This window comes from Pseudophryne corroboree, chromosome 5 (assembly GCF_028390025.1).
Source record: "Pseudophryne corroboree isolate aPseCor3 chromosome 5, aPseCor3.hap2, whole genome shotgun sequence".
Taxonomy (NCBI): Eukaryota; Metazoa; Chordata; class Amphibia; order Anura; family Myobatrachidae; genus Pseudophryne; species Pseudophryne corroboree.
Genome location: NC_086448.1, coordinates 659,015,772 through 659,031,010, shown reverse-complemented (window position 1 = coordinate 659,031,010; position 15,239 = coordinate 659,015,772). Strand labels below are relative to the sequence as shown.

The 15,239-nt window shown below is 41.1% G+C and overlaps 1 long non-coding RNA gene across 1 annotated transcript in view; it reads left to right on the top strand.

Annotated features, from left to right (window-relative positions):
• LOC134929295 (uncharacterized) overlaps positions 1-15,239 on the top strand; it is a 160,985-nt gene that overhangs the window by 117,748 nt on the left and 27,998 nt on the right. The window lies entirely within an intron of this gene.

Genomic DNA, 15,239 nt, shown 5'->3' with positions numbered 1-15,239 from the left:
AGATTCGGCCCTGAGTCCAGTTCCTGATATTCAAATTGAAGATGTCAGTGTTGAAGTACACCAGGATGAGGATATGGGTGTTGCTGGCGCTGAGGAGGAAATTGACGAGGAGGATTCTGATGGTGAGGTGGTTTGTTTAAGTCAGGCACCCAGGGAGACACCTGTTGTCCGTGGGATGAATAAGGCCATTGACATGCCTGGTCAAAATACAAAAAAAATCACCTCTTCGGTGTGGAATTATTTCAATAGAAATGCGGACAACAGGTGTCAAGCCGTGTGTTGCCTTTGTCAAGCTGTAATAAGTAGGGGTAAGGATGTTAACCACCTAGGAACATCCTCCCTTATACGTCACCTGGAACGCATTCATCAGAAGTCATTGACAAGTTCAAAAACTTTGGGTGACAGCGGAAGCAGTCCACTGACAACTAAATCCCCCTTGTTCCTCTTGTTCCCAAGCTCATGCAAACCACACCACCAACTCCCTCAATGTCAATTTCCTCCTTAGACAGGAATGCCAATAGTCCTGCAGGCCATGTCACTGGCAAGTCTGACGAGTCCTCTTCTAACTGGGATTCCTCTGATGGATCCTTAAGTGGAACACCTACTGCTGCTGTTGCTGCTGGGAGTCGATCGTCATCCCAGAGGGGAAGTCGGAAGACCACTTGTACTACTTCCAGTAAGCAATTGAATGTCCAACAGTCCTTTGCGAGGAAGATGAAAAATCACAGCAGTCATCCTGTTGCAACGCAGGTAACTCAGGCCTTGACAACTATGTTGGTGTTAGACGTGCATCTGGTATCCACCGTTAGTTCACAGGGACTTAACGAATTGCTTGAGGTAGTGTGTCCCTGGTACAAAATCCCATCTAGGTTCCACTTCTCTAGGCACGCAATACCGAGAATGTACACAGACGTCAGAAAAAGTGTCCTAAAAAATGCAGTTGTACCCACTGTCCACTTAACTACGGACATGTGGACAAGTGGAGCAGGGCAGAATAAGGACTATATGACTGTGACAGCCCACTGGGTAGATGTATTGCCTCCCGCAGCAACAACAGCGGTGGCACCAGTAGCAGCATCTCGCAAACGCCTAGTCGTTCCTAGGCAGGCTACGCTTTTTATCACCACTTTTCATAAGAGGCACACAGCTGACAACCTCTTACGGAAACTGAGGAACATCATCGCAGATTGGCTTACCCCAATTGGACTCTCCTGGGGATTTGTGATATCGGACAATGCCACCAATATTGTGCGTGCATTACATGTGGGCAAATTCCAGCACGTCCCACGTTTTGCACATACAATTAATTTGGTGGTGCAGAATTTTTTTTAAAAACGACAGGGGCATGCAAGAAATGCTGTCGGTGGCCCGAAAAATTTGCGGCCACTTTCGGCATTCAGCCACCGCGTGCCGAAGACTGGAGCGCCAGCAAACACTCATGAACATGCACTGCCATCAGCTGAAGCAAGAGGTGGTAACGAGGTGGAATTCAACCCTCTATATGCTTCAGAGGATGGAGGAGCAGCAAAAGGCCATTCAAGCCTATACATCTGCCTACGATATATGCAAAGGAGGGGGAATGCGCCTGACTCAAGTGCAGTGGAGAATGATTTCCATGTTGTGCAAGGTTCTGCAACCTTTTGAACTTGCCACACGTGAAGTCATTTCAGACACTGCCAGCCTAAGTCAGGTCATTCCCCTCATCAGGCTTTTGCAGAAGCAGCTGGAGAGATTGAAGGAGGAGCTAAAATGTAGCGATTCCGCTAGGCATGTGGGACTTGTGGATGGAGCCCTTCATTCGCTTAACCAGTATTCATGGGTGGTCAATCTGTTGAAATCAGAGCACTACATTTTGGCCACCGTGCTCGATCCTAGGTTTAAAGTCTACGTTGTATCTCTCTTTCCGGCAGACACGAGTCTGCAGATGTTCAAAGACCTGTTGTTGAGACAATTGTCAAGTCAAGCGGAACGTTACCCGCCAACAGCTCCTCCTTCATTTTCTACCGCCACTGGAGCTGCCAGGAATAGGATAAAATTTCCAAAACCACCCGCTGGCGGTGATGCAGGGCAGTCAGGAGCAAGTGCTGACATCTGGTCCGGACTGAAGGACCTGCCAATGACTACTGACATGTCACTGTCACTGCATATGATTCTGTCACCAATGAAAGAATGGTGGAGGATTATACGAGTGACAGCATCCAAGTAGGCATGTCAGACAGTCCGTACGTATACTGGCAGGAAATAGAGGCAATTGGAGGTCCTTGCACAAACTGGCTTTATTTTACCTAAGTTACTCCCCATCCAGTGTGTACTCCGAAAGAGTCTTTAGTGCAACTGGTCACCTTGTCAGCGATCGGCGTTGGAGGTTACTTCCACAAAATGTGGAGAAGATGCTGTTCATCAAAATGAATTATAAATTCCTCCGTGGAGACATTTACCAGCATTTGCCTCCAGAAAGTACACAGGGACCTGTGATGGTGGATTCCAGTGGGGACAAATTAATACTCTGTGAGGAGGAGGCTGTACACAGTGAAAGGGGTGAGGAATCGGAGGATAAGGAGAAGGTGGACATCTTGCCTCTGTAGAGCCAGTTTGTGCAAGGAGAGATTGATTGCTTCTTTTTTGGTGGGGGCCCAAACCAACCAGTCATTTCAGCCGGGTGGTCTTCAGTATGCCGACTGACGGGATCCCGGCGCACAGTATACCGGCGCCGGGATCCCGACAGCCGGCATACCGACAGTTATTCTCCATCGTGGGGGTCCACGACCCCCCTGGAGGGAGAATAAAATAGCGTGGTGCGCCACCGTGCCCATAGCGTGGCGAGCGCAGCGAGCCCGCAAGGGGCTCATTTGCGCTCGCCACACTGTCGGTGAGCTGGTGGTCGGGCTCCCGGCGCCGGTCTGCTGGTCGCCGGGAGCCTGACCGCCGGCATATCGTAGTGAACCCATTTCAGCCACAGTCATGTGGCAGACCCTGTAGCTGAAATGATTGGTTTGTTAAAGTGTGCATGTCCTATTTATACAACATAAGGGTGGGTGGGAGGTACCAAGGACAATTCCATCTTGCACCTCTTTTTTTATTTATTTTTGCATAATGTGCTGTTTGGGGACTATTTTTTTAAGTGCCATCCTGTCTGACACTGCAGTGCCACCCCCAAATTCTATGATTTAAGCTGCTTTTAAGGTTTTTAAAAAAAAATACACCCGAATCCAAAACGCATCCGAATCCGACAAAAATCCGAAAGGGTGGTTTTGCCAAAACGCGTCCGAATCCAATACATGACCGCGGAACCGAATCCAAAACCAAGACACAAAACACGAAAAATGCCCGCTGCAAATCTCTAATATAGCAGGTTACTATGGTGATGGGCACTGGTTGATGACGCTCTACATGCTGACGTCATCAGAATGGGCGGAAGGGAGCGGGTGGGTGATCCGACTTCCGGACGCTAATCTACACCTGGGTGAACACATTTGTTATATAGGTGAGTGATTATAGATTATACGTTGACCTGATGAAAACGCCATAATAAAGGCATTGAAACGTTGTTGTTCAACTTTCTGTATTGGCTCTGAGTTCTTTCGTCGCCTGGAGTGCCGCACCAGCGACGTGTGTGTGTGTGTGTGTGTATATATATATATTTATATATATATATATGTGTATATATATGTATATATATATATATATATATATATACATACAGGTTGAGTGTCCCTTATCCAAAATTCAAAATCCCACATGTTTGGGTCCCCTAATAATAATGACATATATATTATATATTATGTGTATATATAGGTATATTATATAGATATATAATATATATTTTTACGTGTCATTATCTCAGTAGGGGACCCAAAAATGTGGGATTTTGAATTTTGGATAAGAGATACTCAACCTGTGTGTGTATATATATATATATATATATATATATATATATATATATATACAGTATAATATAATATATGCAGTATATACTCTCATCCACATCCGTACTAATAGCTGGGGTGCCCCTTAATGTTCAGTCCTGAGATAGTCCATAAATAAAGTGGTTATCCTGCAATTGCAGTGTGAAGGGCACTCTCTCCAGACTTAGTGAAGAAATAAAGCACATTTATTAAACAAAAATAGTCATACCATCCTTATCAATGTTTCGGTTTGCCTAGAAACCTTCTTCAGGATATTCACAGCATACCAGTATCAAATAATATGGCATCAATGTGGCAGGAGTTAGCTTTACAACTGCTGCCACATTGATGCCTCACTTGGTGATGTACAGTACAAGGGTAATCCAAGAGTAAAGACCGTTTGAGCATTCTTGCCATGCAGTTCATTCCTCTGTGAGTGGTGCTATGGTTGCTTTTGGCAAACAAAATACCTCCTAAAGAAGAGCTCTCTGTTTGCAAATGGCACCGCATCCTCTCTGTCAGCATGGTGGAGTCCAGCAGTACAGGACGTAAAATAAAATACATTGCTTTCAGATGCACTTTACAGATGTCAGGCATACCTGAGCTTTAGGAACCACCTAGTCCTAGGATAAACTGGACCTGCTTGTATACAATATATATATATGTATATATATATATATATATATATATATAATCAATCAATGTATTGAAAAGCGTCACATTACAGCTAACGTTTTGGGGCCCGCAGCCCCTTTATCAAGGTGTGAACAAAGTGCAGTAAAACTCTTTTACCTTTTAAAGCCTGTGTGACCCCCACCATGAAGAAGAGGAGCATCGCCCGCGCCAGAGAACTTCCATAGTCTCCCGGAAGTGACGTGGCGCGAGGTCCACGACCCAGTTACCATAGCAATGCTGGCCGCTTCCCACCGAATCCGCGCATTGGACTCTGCAACGTGAAACAATAACAAGTGCTAGTCAAAGCATAAGTCCCTGTGATTCACAGAGCGAAAATGCATAACATATACGTGTTAGTGAACAAAAGTATTGATGAATAAAATCTATGTGTATGCACCATTATATATTAAATAAATATATCTAATAAAAATACCTGATTACCAACTAATTAGTTGATGTACCTATTATTGCATGTTATTAAGGGGCCAGTGTTATATAAAGACACTGTGTGATTTGAACCGTAAGGATAAATGTAGATAATGTACACCCCAGTACAATATACTATATGCATAAGCTTTTTATAACTATATAATGTACTATTTAAGGACATTATGTCACTGCTGAGTGTACTCCATTATAGAGTCACTCCTCCTGATGTCCAAGTAGCTGTGATTGCCCATCATTCCTATTTGGGACATGTACCTGATTAAGAGATGATCTAAATAAATGTACATAATGAAGAAAGGAAAGTGTGAAAAGAGAGTAGAGAATTAGGCAGAAAGCCAAATAGAAAGCACTAAGGTAGGTACTGTACATCCCACACTAGTAAATATAAGGAATGTCCTTGTATGACGTTACTATACAGTAGCATTCTTGTTGTTAATGGCCTTTAGTCCCAAGGTTCTCAAAAGACATTCCATGGAAATATCTCATTCAGGCCATGAGGTTGTATGGTGTCCAATAATTGACCATGTGCCGGCCAGTCTTAGAGGAGGCGACAGAGATACCAAACTTTTGTGACTGGAAGCCCAGTGGATCTATAAATTGGACACAATACAACCTCATGGCCTGAAAGAGAAATTTCCATGGAATGTCTTTTGAGAACCTTGGGACTAAAGGCCTTTAACAACAAGAATGTTACTGTATAGTAACTTCATACAAGGACATTCCTTATATTTACTGGTGTGAGACGTACCTACCTTAGTGCTTTCTATTTGTCTTTCTTCCTAATTCTCTACTCCTTTTCACACTTTCCTTTCTTCATTATGTACATTTATATAGATCATGTCTTAATCAGGTACATGTCCCAAATAGGAAAGATGGGCAATCACAGTTACTTGGATATCAGGAGGAGTGACTCTATAATGGAGTACACTCAGCAGTGACATCATTTTCTTAAATAGTATATTATATAGTTATAAAAAGCTTATGCATATAGTATATTATACTGGGGTGTACATTATCTACATTTATCCTTACGGTTCAATATCACATAGTGTCTTTATATAACACTGGCCCTTAGTAACATGCAATAATAGGTACATCAACTAATTAGTTGGTAATCAGGTATTTTTATTAGATATATTTATTTAATATATAATGGTGCATACACATAGATTTTATTCACCAATACTTTTGTTCACTAACACGTATATGTTATACATTTTTCTCTCTGTGAATCACAGGGTTTTATGCTTTGACTAGCACTTGTTATTGTTTCACGTTGCAGAGTCCAATGCACAGACGCTGTGGGAAGCGGCCCGCATTGCTATGGTAACTGGGTCATGGACCTCGCGCCACGTCACTTCCGGGAGACTATGGAAGTTCTCTGGTGCGGGCGATGCTCCTCTTCTTCATGGTGGGGGTCACACACGCTTTAAAAGGTTAAAGAATTTTACTGCACTTTGTTCACACCTTGATAAAGGGGCTGCGGGCCCCGAAACGTTAGCTGTAATGTGACGCTTTTCAATACATTGAATGATTTTATATATATATATATACATATATATATATATATAGTTCTCCAAAGTCGGTATAACACGGCACTCACAGGGTTTGTAATAGGCAAAACTGCTGGTTTATTAATAGTGACGTTTCGGAGCTATTAGCTCCTTCTTCCAGACCACACCAAGCTAAAAAAACATACAAACACTTACCCCTTGAAATACCCTCTGGATCAGCGCCGCACGCCGCGCCCGGCCGCACCCGAGGTTCGGATCCCATCCCGATGACGTACTTCCGGTCGGGTACTTCCGGTCGTTGTCATAGAGACCACCCGGCTTGCGTTCCATCCCGGAAGTCGCCATGGAAACCCGATCTCCAGCGCCCGTCAGCGCGTCCTCGCAGCAGCTGAACATACATTAAAAGCACCAACATTAATCCAGTGACATAATTATTAAAACCAAAACATCATCCAAGGGAGAAACATGAATCCTGTATATACAGATGTTACTATATAAAACAAATATTATTCAGCATGAGTTAAATATGCTCCAGGGCAAATAGTAATACCTAGTGCACCCCTATTCATGGTTTAAATCTACCAAAAATGACTAGCATTTCATATAGAATGGATACCTTAAATAAACTGTATGGAATAACACATATCACATTATACTGTTCTAATTAATTTTTTCATTGAGGCCAAGCGGAGCCATGGTGTTCAACCTGAACATCCACCTGGCTTCACACAGTAACAGTGCTTTACTGCGATCACCCCCTCGTAGGGATTCTGGAACATGATCGATCATGAAGTAACGTAACTCTGATAACAAATGGCCATTCTTCTTAAAGTGCCTAGCAACCGGTTGGTCAATTGATTTACCTGATAATGATAAGTCAATGCTGGAGCGATGGAGAGCCATACGCTCCCTAAAACTACGGGTAGTCTGTCCCACGTAGTATAATCCGCATGGACAGACAACAACATATACCACGTGCGTGCTCTTACACGTCATTACATGATGAATCTCAAAAGTTTTCTCAGTATGAGGATGTTTAAAGCTTTTACAAGGCGACATATATTGACAAGTGACACAGTTAAAACAGCTATAACAACCGGGTTTCTTAAAGTGTACATTAGGGTGTCTAGGGATACCTCTGCCCGAAATATCGGTTTTCACCAACCTGTCTTTTAGATTACGACCGCGTTTAAACGCGGCCATTGGTCTAACATCTTTAAAACATGGCAGATCACTATCAGATTTCACAATCGGCCATAGTGCTTTTGTGGCCCGATCAATGATGGGGCTTGCCACCGTAAAGGTACTCACCCATGGAATTACCTTCTCATCTTTCCTTTTATTTGATTTAAGTAATTCCGACCTCGACATCCCTAGCACCTGTTGCTTTTGTAATTGCAACAGGTCGTGGTCATAGCCACGGGCTCTGAACTTGTCAATCAATATATCAAGATCGTCAGAAATTTTTGATGTGTCACTAGTAATTCTCGCCACCCTCATCATCTGTGACAATGGTAGTCCTCGTTTCAGGGACCCCGGGTGGTGGCTCCCTGCCAGGAGGAACGTGTTGCGATCCACGTCCTTAAAATGGACGCCGGTCTCCACACGACCCTCACTGACCCGGACCACCACATCTAGAAACTGAATCTCCTCAACACTATGGGAATACGTAAATTTAATAGTTGTGTCCATCCTGTTTACTTCCTGCATCAATTGTTCAAACGCATCAATACCCCCGGTCCATAGAATGAAAATATCATCTATGTACCGGGTGTATCTAAGTACTTTGGAGAACTATACAATAAGGACTCTGGCACCGGGGGACGCTGTATTTCTATTGAGTGCCGACTGAATTGGAGGACTATATATATATATATATATATATACATATATATATTGGGAGACTATGGAAGTTCTCTGGCGTCCACCGGGATGGACGGCGCGGGCGATGCTCCTCTTCACGGTGGGGGTCATACAGGCTTTAAAAAGTAAGAGGGTTTCACTGCACTTTGTTCACACCTTGATAAAGCGGCTACGGGCCCCGAAACGTCGGCTGTAATGTTACGCTTTTCAATAGAATTTTTTACACTGGACAAACCCTGGAGTGCCGCTGTTTCTCTACATGCTGTATGTCCATACTGATCGTAGAGGGCGCCCAGGTATTGACACACTGTTTAGAGAGAGTGCCGGGCACCACACAAGCTATATATATATATATATATATATATATATACAAAACGAGTTCCTGCACTCTCACAATAATGTAGTCAACTGCTGGGGTGCCCATCAAAGTCCAGTCACAAAAGAGACTGGGCCCATAGTACAATACAGGAAATCCCACCTGTGTGGGAAAAGATAGCACTCTCCAGACTAAGTATTCAATAAAGCCAAAAGTAAATTTAATGCAAAAGGTAGTCTAACAGTTCATATGAGGTCTCAAACGATCTCCAGCAGTGTCCAACGTTTCGGTCCCTGGCGGGTCCTTTTTCAAGGAACAAACAGAGTCAACAGTGACAGCAGTGCAACATCAATTCAGCCTTGCAGGAAAACTGGAGACACGTTCATATGAACTGTGAGACTACCTTTTGCATTAAATTTACTTTTGGCTTTATTGAATACTTAGTCTGGAGAGTGCTATCTTTTCCCACACAGGTGGGATTTCCTGTATTATATATATATATATATATATATATATATATATATATATATATATATAAAGATACAGAGGGGGACGGCACTCAGAGGATTTTGAAAAAAAGCTTGTATTCAAATAGAAATATCCATCAACGTTTCGGTGCTAGACAACACAGGTGACGTGAATAACATTGATCCTATCATTACAATGGCACTTGTCAAGGGGTGCGACATATTAGGCAGCAAGTGAACACTCTTCTTCAAGTTGATGAGTTGGAAGCAGGAAAAATGGGCAAGCAACTCTTTTAGTCTTTTTTATTATTATTATTATTATTATTATTATTATTATTATTATTATTGTTATTATTATTTTATTTTTTTATTATTATTATTTTTTTTTTTTTTTTAATAAGTATTTCCTATGCTGTACAACCTCACAGACACATGGGATATTTATATTACTAAGAAATTGACAATAGGAGATATATACATTTTTTACATTGGTGTAATCACTGAACAAATTGTTCAACGTTTGAGGTAATGTATTACACTTACAAATTTTTTATTGCAATTATTACAATGAGCACGAAAACACTTTAAATGTAATCATCTCTGTTTTTCATTTTTAGTACTTTGTGAAAAGTATTGTTATATTTATTTTAATTTGACATGGTTCTCAGTACTTTGTGGATCTGTGCCAATACATTTGACTGAATCTGCAAGAACAAATGTGAAAAATGTGTTAGTGACTGAATATTTATTTCAAAGTTATGTAACATTTCCAATACAATCCAGATTTATTCCCAAAAATTCTTAATTTTAGCAATAGTTTTGATTTTTTTTTTTTAAATATGAACACTTTTGTACTGAAAAACCAAATGTACTTCTCTTTTCTATAGAAGCACTTTTCAGTGTTTCTTTAATTTGATAGTTTTTACAAGTCTAAACGAACCCGTAACACAATAATGCTAAACTTACCAGCAATGTGTTTCATGTTAACAATTGTAATAGAGCAACTAATCAATGACAACAAACACAAAGGAATCATTGAGCTGGAAATACTGCTCATGCAACGTGCAAATAAATATGCTGTAGACCAAGAGAGCTATTAAATAATGAAGAAAAAACAACAAAATATTTTTGGTTATAATTTCCAATGTAACACTTAAAAGCATTAGATGACCTTTAGCTAGCGCAGTCAGCAATAGGTCTTTTGGGAGTTAATATGAAAATGACATGGATGCTTATGAAACACAGAGTAAGGGGACCTCCACCACTCAATCAGTGAAAATCTGATATTACATTACAGTGCTATATAGTCAAACATTAAAGAATCCATCTCATAAATTATTCAAACTGTGGTTCTTAGTAAATATTTTGCCACCTACTCCGATCCAGTCATCAGCGATTATTACTATAGGTTATAAAGGAAGAGACTTATGTGTATACACCTGTTTTAGCCTGCTTAAATTGCTTTTCCTGTCTAGACCAATTTTGTGTATTACATGGAGACATTTAAAAATTGTATTATTACTCCTTATTTTTGCAGTCTTATATTTGGTTGTTGTAGATTAAAATTATCCACATTTAGCAACAGAAACATAGTGTAACAGTCATTAAAATGAGAGTTACACAATTTACAACTTTAATAATTGTATACTGATGATTCTGAAAGGGGTCTATTTTAGCAGTTTATGATGTATTTTTATCAAAACATAGCAACAGTTTAAAAAAATTCACACATGAATAAATTGTGAAACAAGACACTAGACATAAAATACTTATATTCGCTGTACTTTGGGGGTCATTCCGACCCGTTCGCACGCAGCTGTTCTTCGCTGCGGTGCAAATGGGTCGGAACTGCGCATGCACGGCGGGCGCAATGCGCTCGCGCATAGTTGCCGTCACCGGGCAGCGGCTACAACAAAGGAGAAAGTGATCGCTAGCGCAATCGCAAGAAGATTGACAGTGAGGAGGCGTTCCGGGTGTCTAATCACCGTTTTCCGGGCGTGGCGATCTGAACGTAGGCGTGTCCAGGCATTTGGAGGGCAGATGTCTGACGTCAATCCCGGGACCTTCGTCGCTGGATCCGTCGCACAGGGTAAGTAGGTCTGACCCTGGTCTTGTTTTGCAGGAATCTTTTTTAACATAGCAGGGCTGCACAAGCGATCACAGCCCTGCTATGCTAAAATACACTCCCCCATAGGCGGCGTCAAGTTGATCGCACAAGCAGCAAAATGTTGCTACGTGCGATCAACTCGGAATGACCACCTTTAAGCATTGTAGGTAAAACATGGACAAGTGATGAGGATAGAAAAAGGCAGAGAGGACAATATAATATAAAGCAGGGATTCCCAACCACGGTCCTCAAGGCATACAAAGGAGGTGGTTAATTTGGTAACCCCCCCCCTCCTTCCTGCGAGCACCCTCCAGCAGCTATTCAATTATTTTTGCTAATGGGCACGCTTACATATTTTATGTGCTGGTGAGACGAAATGTGTGATAAGTGACCCATTTGTGCACTTTTTGACCCAAACAGCACTTTTTGAATCGCACCCAGCACTTTAGTCAGGTTATATATAGCTAAACCCAGCACTGCAGGGTGTGATCATTGCAAAAAAACAATGGGTGCACAAACAATTGCACACCACCCTGTCTAAAGGTGATAGGGGAAATGCAATTTAGTGTGTCCAGTAACAACTGAATCATTCCCTAACAGTCCAGGTTTGAAGGATAACTATACATCAGTACAGGTGACTAATTTAGTACATCCATTATCTCGATTTAACCATCTCTTTCCCTCTCACTATTTATTTATTTGTTTGTTTTGTTTCTTTATTGCGCACATCCTTAGTTGGTGCTGGGCAGTGAGGTGGGATATTAGGGGTACATTTACTAAGCAGTGATAAGAGCGGAGAAGTGAGCCAGTGGAGAAGTTGCCCATGGCAACCAATCAGCACTGAAGTAACATCTATAATTTGCATACTATAAAATGATACAGAGCTGCTGATTGGTTGATGGGGAAATTTCTCCACTGGCTCACTTCTCCGTTCTGATCACTGCTTAGTGAATGTACCCCTTAAACAGGGAACATTAAAACATGTTTTTAGGTCTACATATTAAGAGTTAGGAAGCTGAATAGCCTTGGCTGATATAGGCAGTGTGAAGAATTCAAAGTGCAAAAAGTCTAAGTGTGCTGATTACAATTTAATGACTTTAGCCTGCACTTTGCCTGTACTTAAACTGGATGAAAAGTGAAACAAAACATCAAACAAGTAATACAACCACAGATGAATTTCTTGTCAAATACAGTATTATCTATCACCTTTCATTTGTATACAGTAACATTTACCTCACTGGTAGCCTGTATTAATTAGCCATAGTATTCCTTTACATGCAATCTAGGCTCACATGTGCAGGTCAATGAGGTGCCACATAAACAAGTTGTTCATAACAATGTGTTTATACAGTAAATGAACAGCTGAACATCACCAGTAAACAATTGGTTGAATGTTTAACTTTATTATGCTTTAATCCTAAATACCTTCTTTCTCAAACATACTCTGTACCACAAATTGTTTTTCTTTATTGCACTCCATGGTATTCTCTCCAAAACAAATACATCCTACATTCTCCCTGCAACCCACCCCTTTGTACACATTGCCACCTTAATTATTCAATTACCTTTTATTAACACTCATGAGCTTTTTACTTATCTTTGTACTTCGACAATAATATCCACAACCTGTCACCATAAAAAAACATTCACATACGTCCTACAGCTACATTTATCTCTCTCTTGCTTCTATTAGCTGGAGATACTTCACCAAATCGGGCCCCAACCATTTGTCTCACTCACAGTCACATGATTTGCAGCAACATATACAAACAATCTAACCTCATAAACATCACATGTCTCCCATCAACCTCCAAATCACTAAAATATGTCTTATGGAATGCACGCTATGTTTATAACAGATTAATATCCATCCATGAACTCTTCATATCTAACAACTTCAACCTGCTGGCTATAACATAAACATGGCTCACACAATCAGACAAGGCCTCCCCTGCAGTACTGTCACACATTGGTCTACAATTTACACACACCTCCAATCCTGGTAACAATAAAGGGAGTGGAGTTGGATTATTACTATCCCAAAATATCACATATACAGTTCTACCACAGGTTCTATCACTCACATTCACATCATGTGAAGTTCATTCTATCAGGATTTACACTCCTTTCTCTCTGCTTGTTGCAGCTATCTATTGCCTACCTGGGCAACCTAAAAATTTTCTGGAAAATATTTCTGCCTGTCTCCCTCCCTTCCTTTCCTCTGACATCTCCACCATCATCATGGGTGATTTCAATATTGTTATTGATAGTCCAAAATCTGCTGCTCATGCCTCCAAACTACATTCTCTAACCTCCTCTCTCGGCCTCTCCCAATGGACTGATTCCTTTATTCATCAGGAGGGTCACTGCCTTGATCTTGTATTCACCAGACTATGATTAGTTTCTGAATTCACTAACACTCTTTTCTCTCTCTCAGATCACAACCTTATTTCCTACATGCTAGCCTCCATTACTACAAATGAAATGTCACTAAAGTCATCCAATCCTCAAACTTGCAGAAATATTAACACAATTATTTTTTAAGAACTTTTCAGCTCTCTGCAAAAACTGCTCTCATCTACAGTATTTCTGCATATATTTCTCCTGAGACTGTTAAATCACACTTGAACCAAAATCTAGAACTAGCCCTTGATGTAGTAGCTCCAACTACCCATCACTCTCCATGTTGGCCTTGATGTCAACAATGGCACTCTAAATTAGTTAGACACCTACAAAAACTCTCACATCAAGTTGAACATCAGTGGTGTAAATCTCGTACACCAAACGACTTCCTCTTGTATAAGACTATCTACCACTCCTATCATAATGTCCTGAACACTGCCAAACAAACCTATTCCCAAACTCTAATCTCTACTCAAGATTCTAACCCTAAGCAACTTTTTAAAACATTTAAATCTATTCTCAGTTCTCACTCCTCCCTCACCCAACCCACCAGCCAATGTCATTTTGCAAGATCTTGCTTCATACTTCAAGGAGAAGATTGATAAGATCCAAGATGAAATGGTATGATCTTCCTCGGTCAGTGACCTGTTCAATTCCTTACCTGAACTTTCTGGCACTTTCTCTACATTTAATCCCAGAAATGAATATGAAGTGTCAACACTCTTCTCATCCTGCTAATCTACTACTTCTCCTCTTGAGCCTATACCCTCACAAATAAGTAAAGCTCTGTCTCCTGTGCTCATCCCAACCCTAACTAGAAACTGTAATCTCTCTCTCTCTCTACTAGTATCTTTCTTTCACTGATCAAGCATGCAGTATTTACTCCCATTATGAAAAAACAAAATTCTGCCTAAAAATCTCTCAAATTACCATCCCATCTCTCAGCGCCGATGCCCCTCCAAGCTACTTGAGAGACTTGCCTGCACTCGCCTCACACACTTTCTTAATTCACACATTTTACTGGACCCATTTCAATCAGGCTTTCATACCCATCATTCCACATAGACAGCACTGACTAAAGTAGTGAATAATCTGGTCACTGCTAAATCCAAAATCCACTACTGCTTTTGACACTGTTTACCACTCCCTTCTCATACAAACACTATAATTTCTATATCTTCAGGACACAGTCCTTTCTTGGTTCTCATCCTACCAATCTAATCACTCTTTCAGTGTCTGCTTCTCTGATTCTACCGCCTCTTATTCACTACCTCTATCAGTTGGAGTACCGCAAGGATCAGTCTTAGGTCCTCTGCTTTTATCAGTCTACACATCTCTTGGCAAACTAATCAGCTCTTTTGGATTTCAGTATCATCTGTATGTGTTAGATCAGGCATGTTCAAACTGCGGCCCTCCAGCTGTTGAGAAACTACACATCCCAGAATGCCTTGACACAGCTTTAGCATTCTCTGACAGCAAAACTGTGTCACGGCATGCTGGGATATGTAGTTTCACAACAGCTGGAGGGCCGCAGTTTGGACA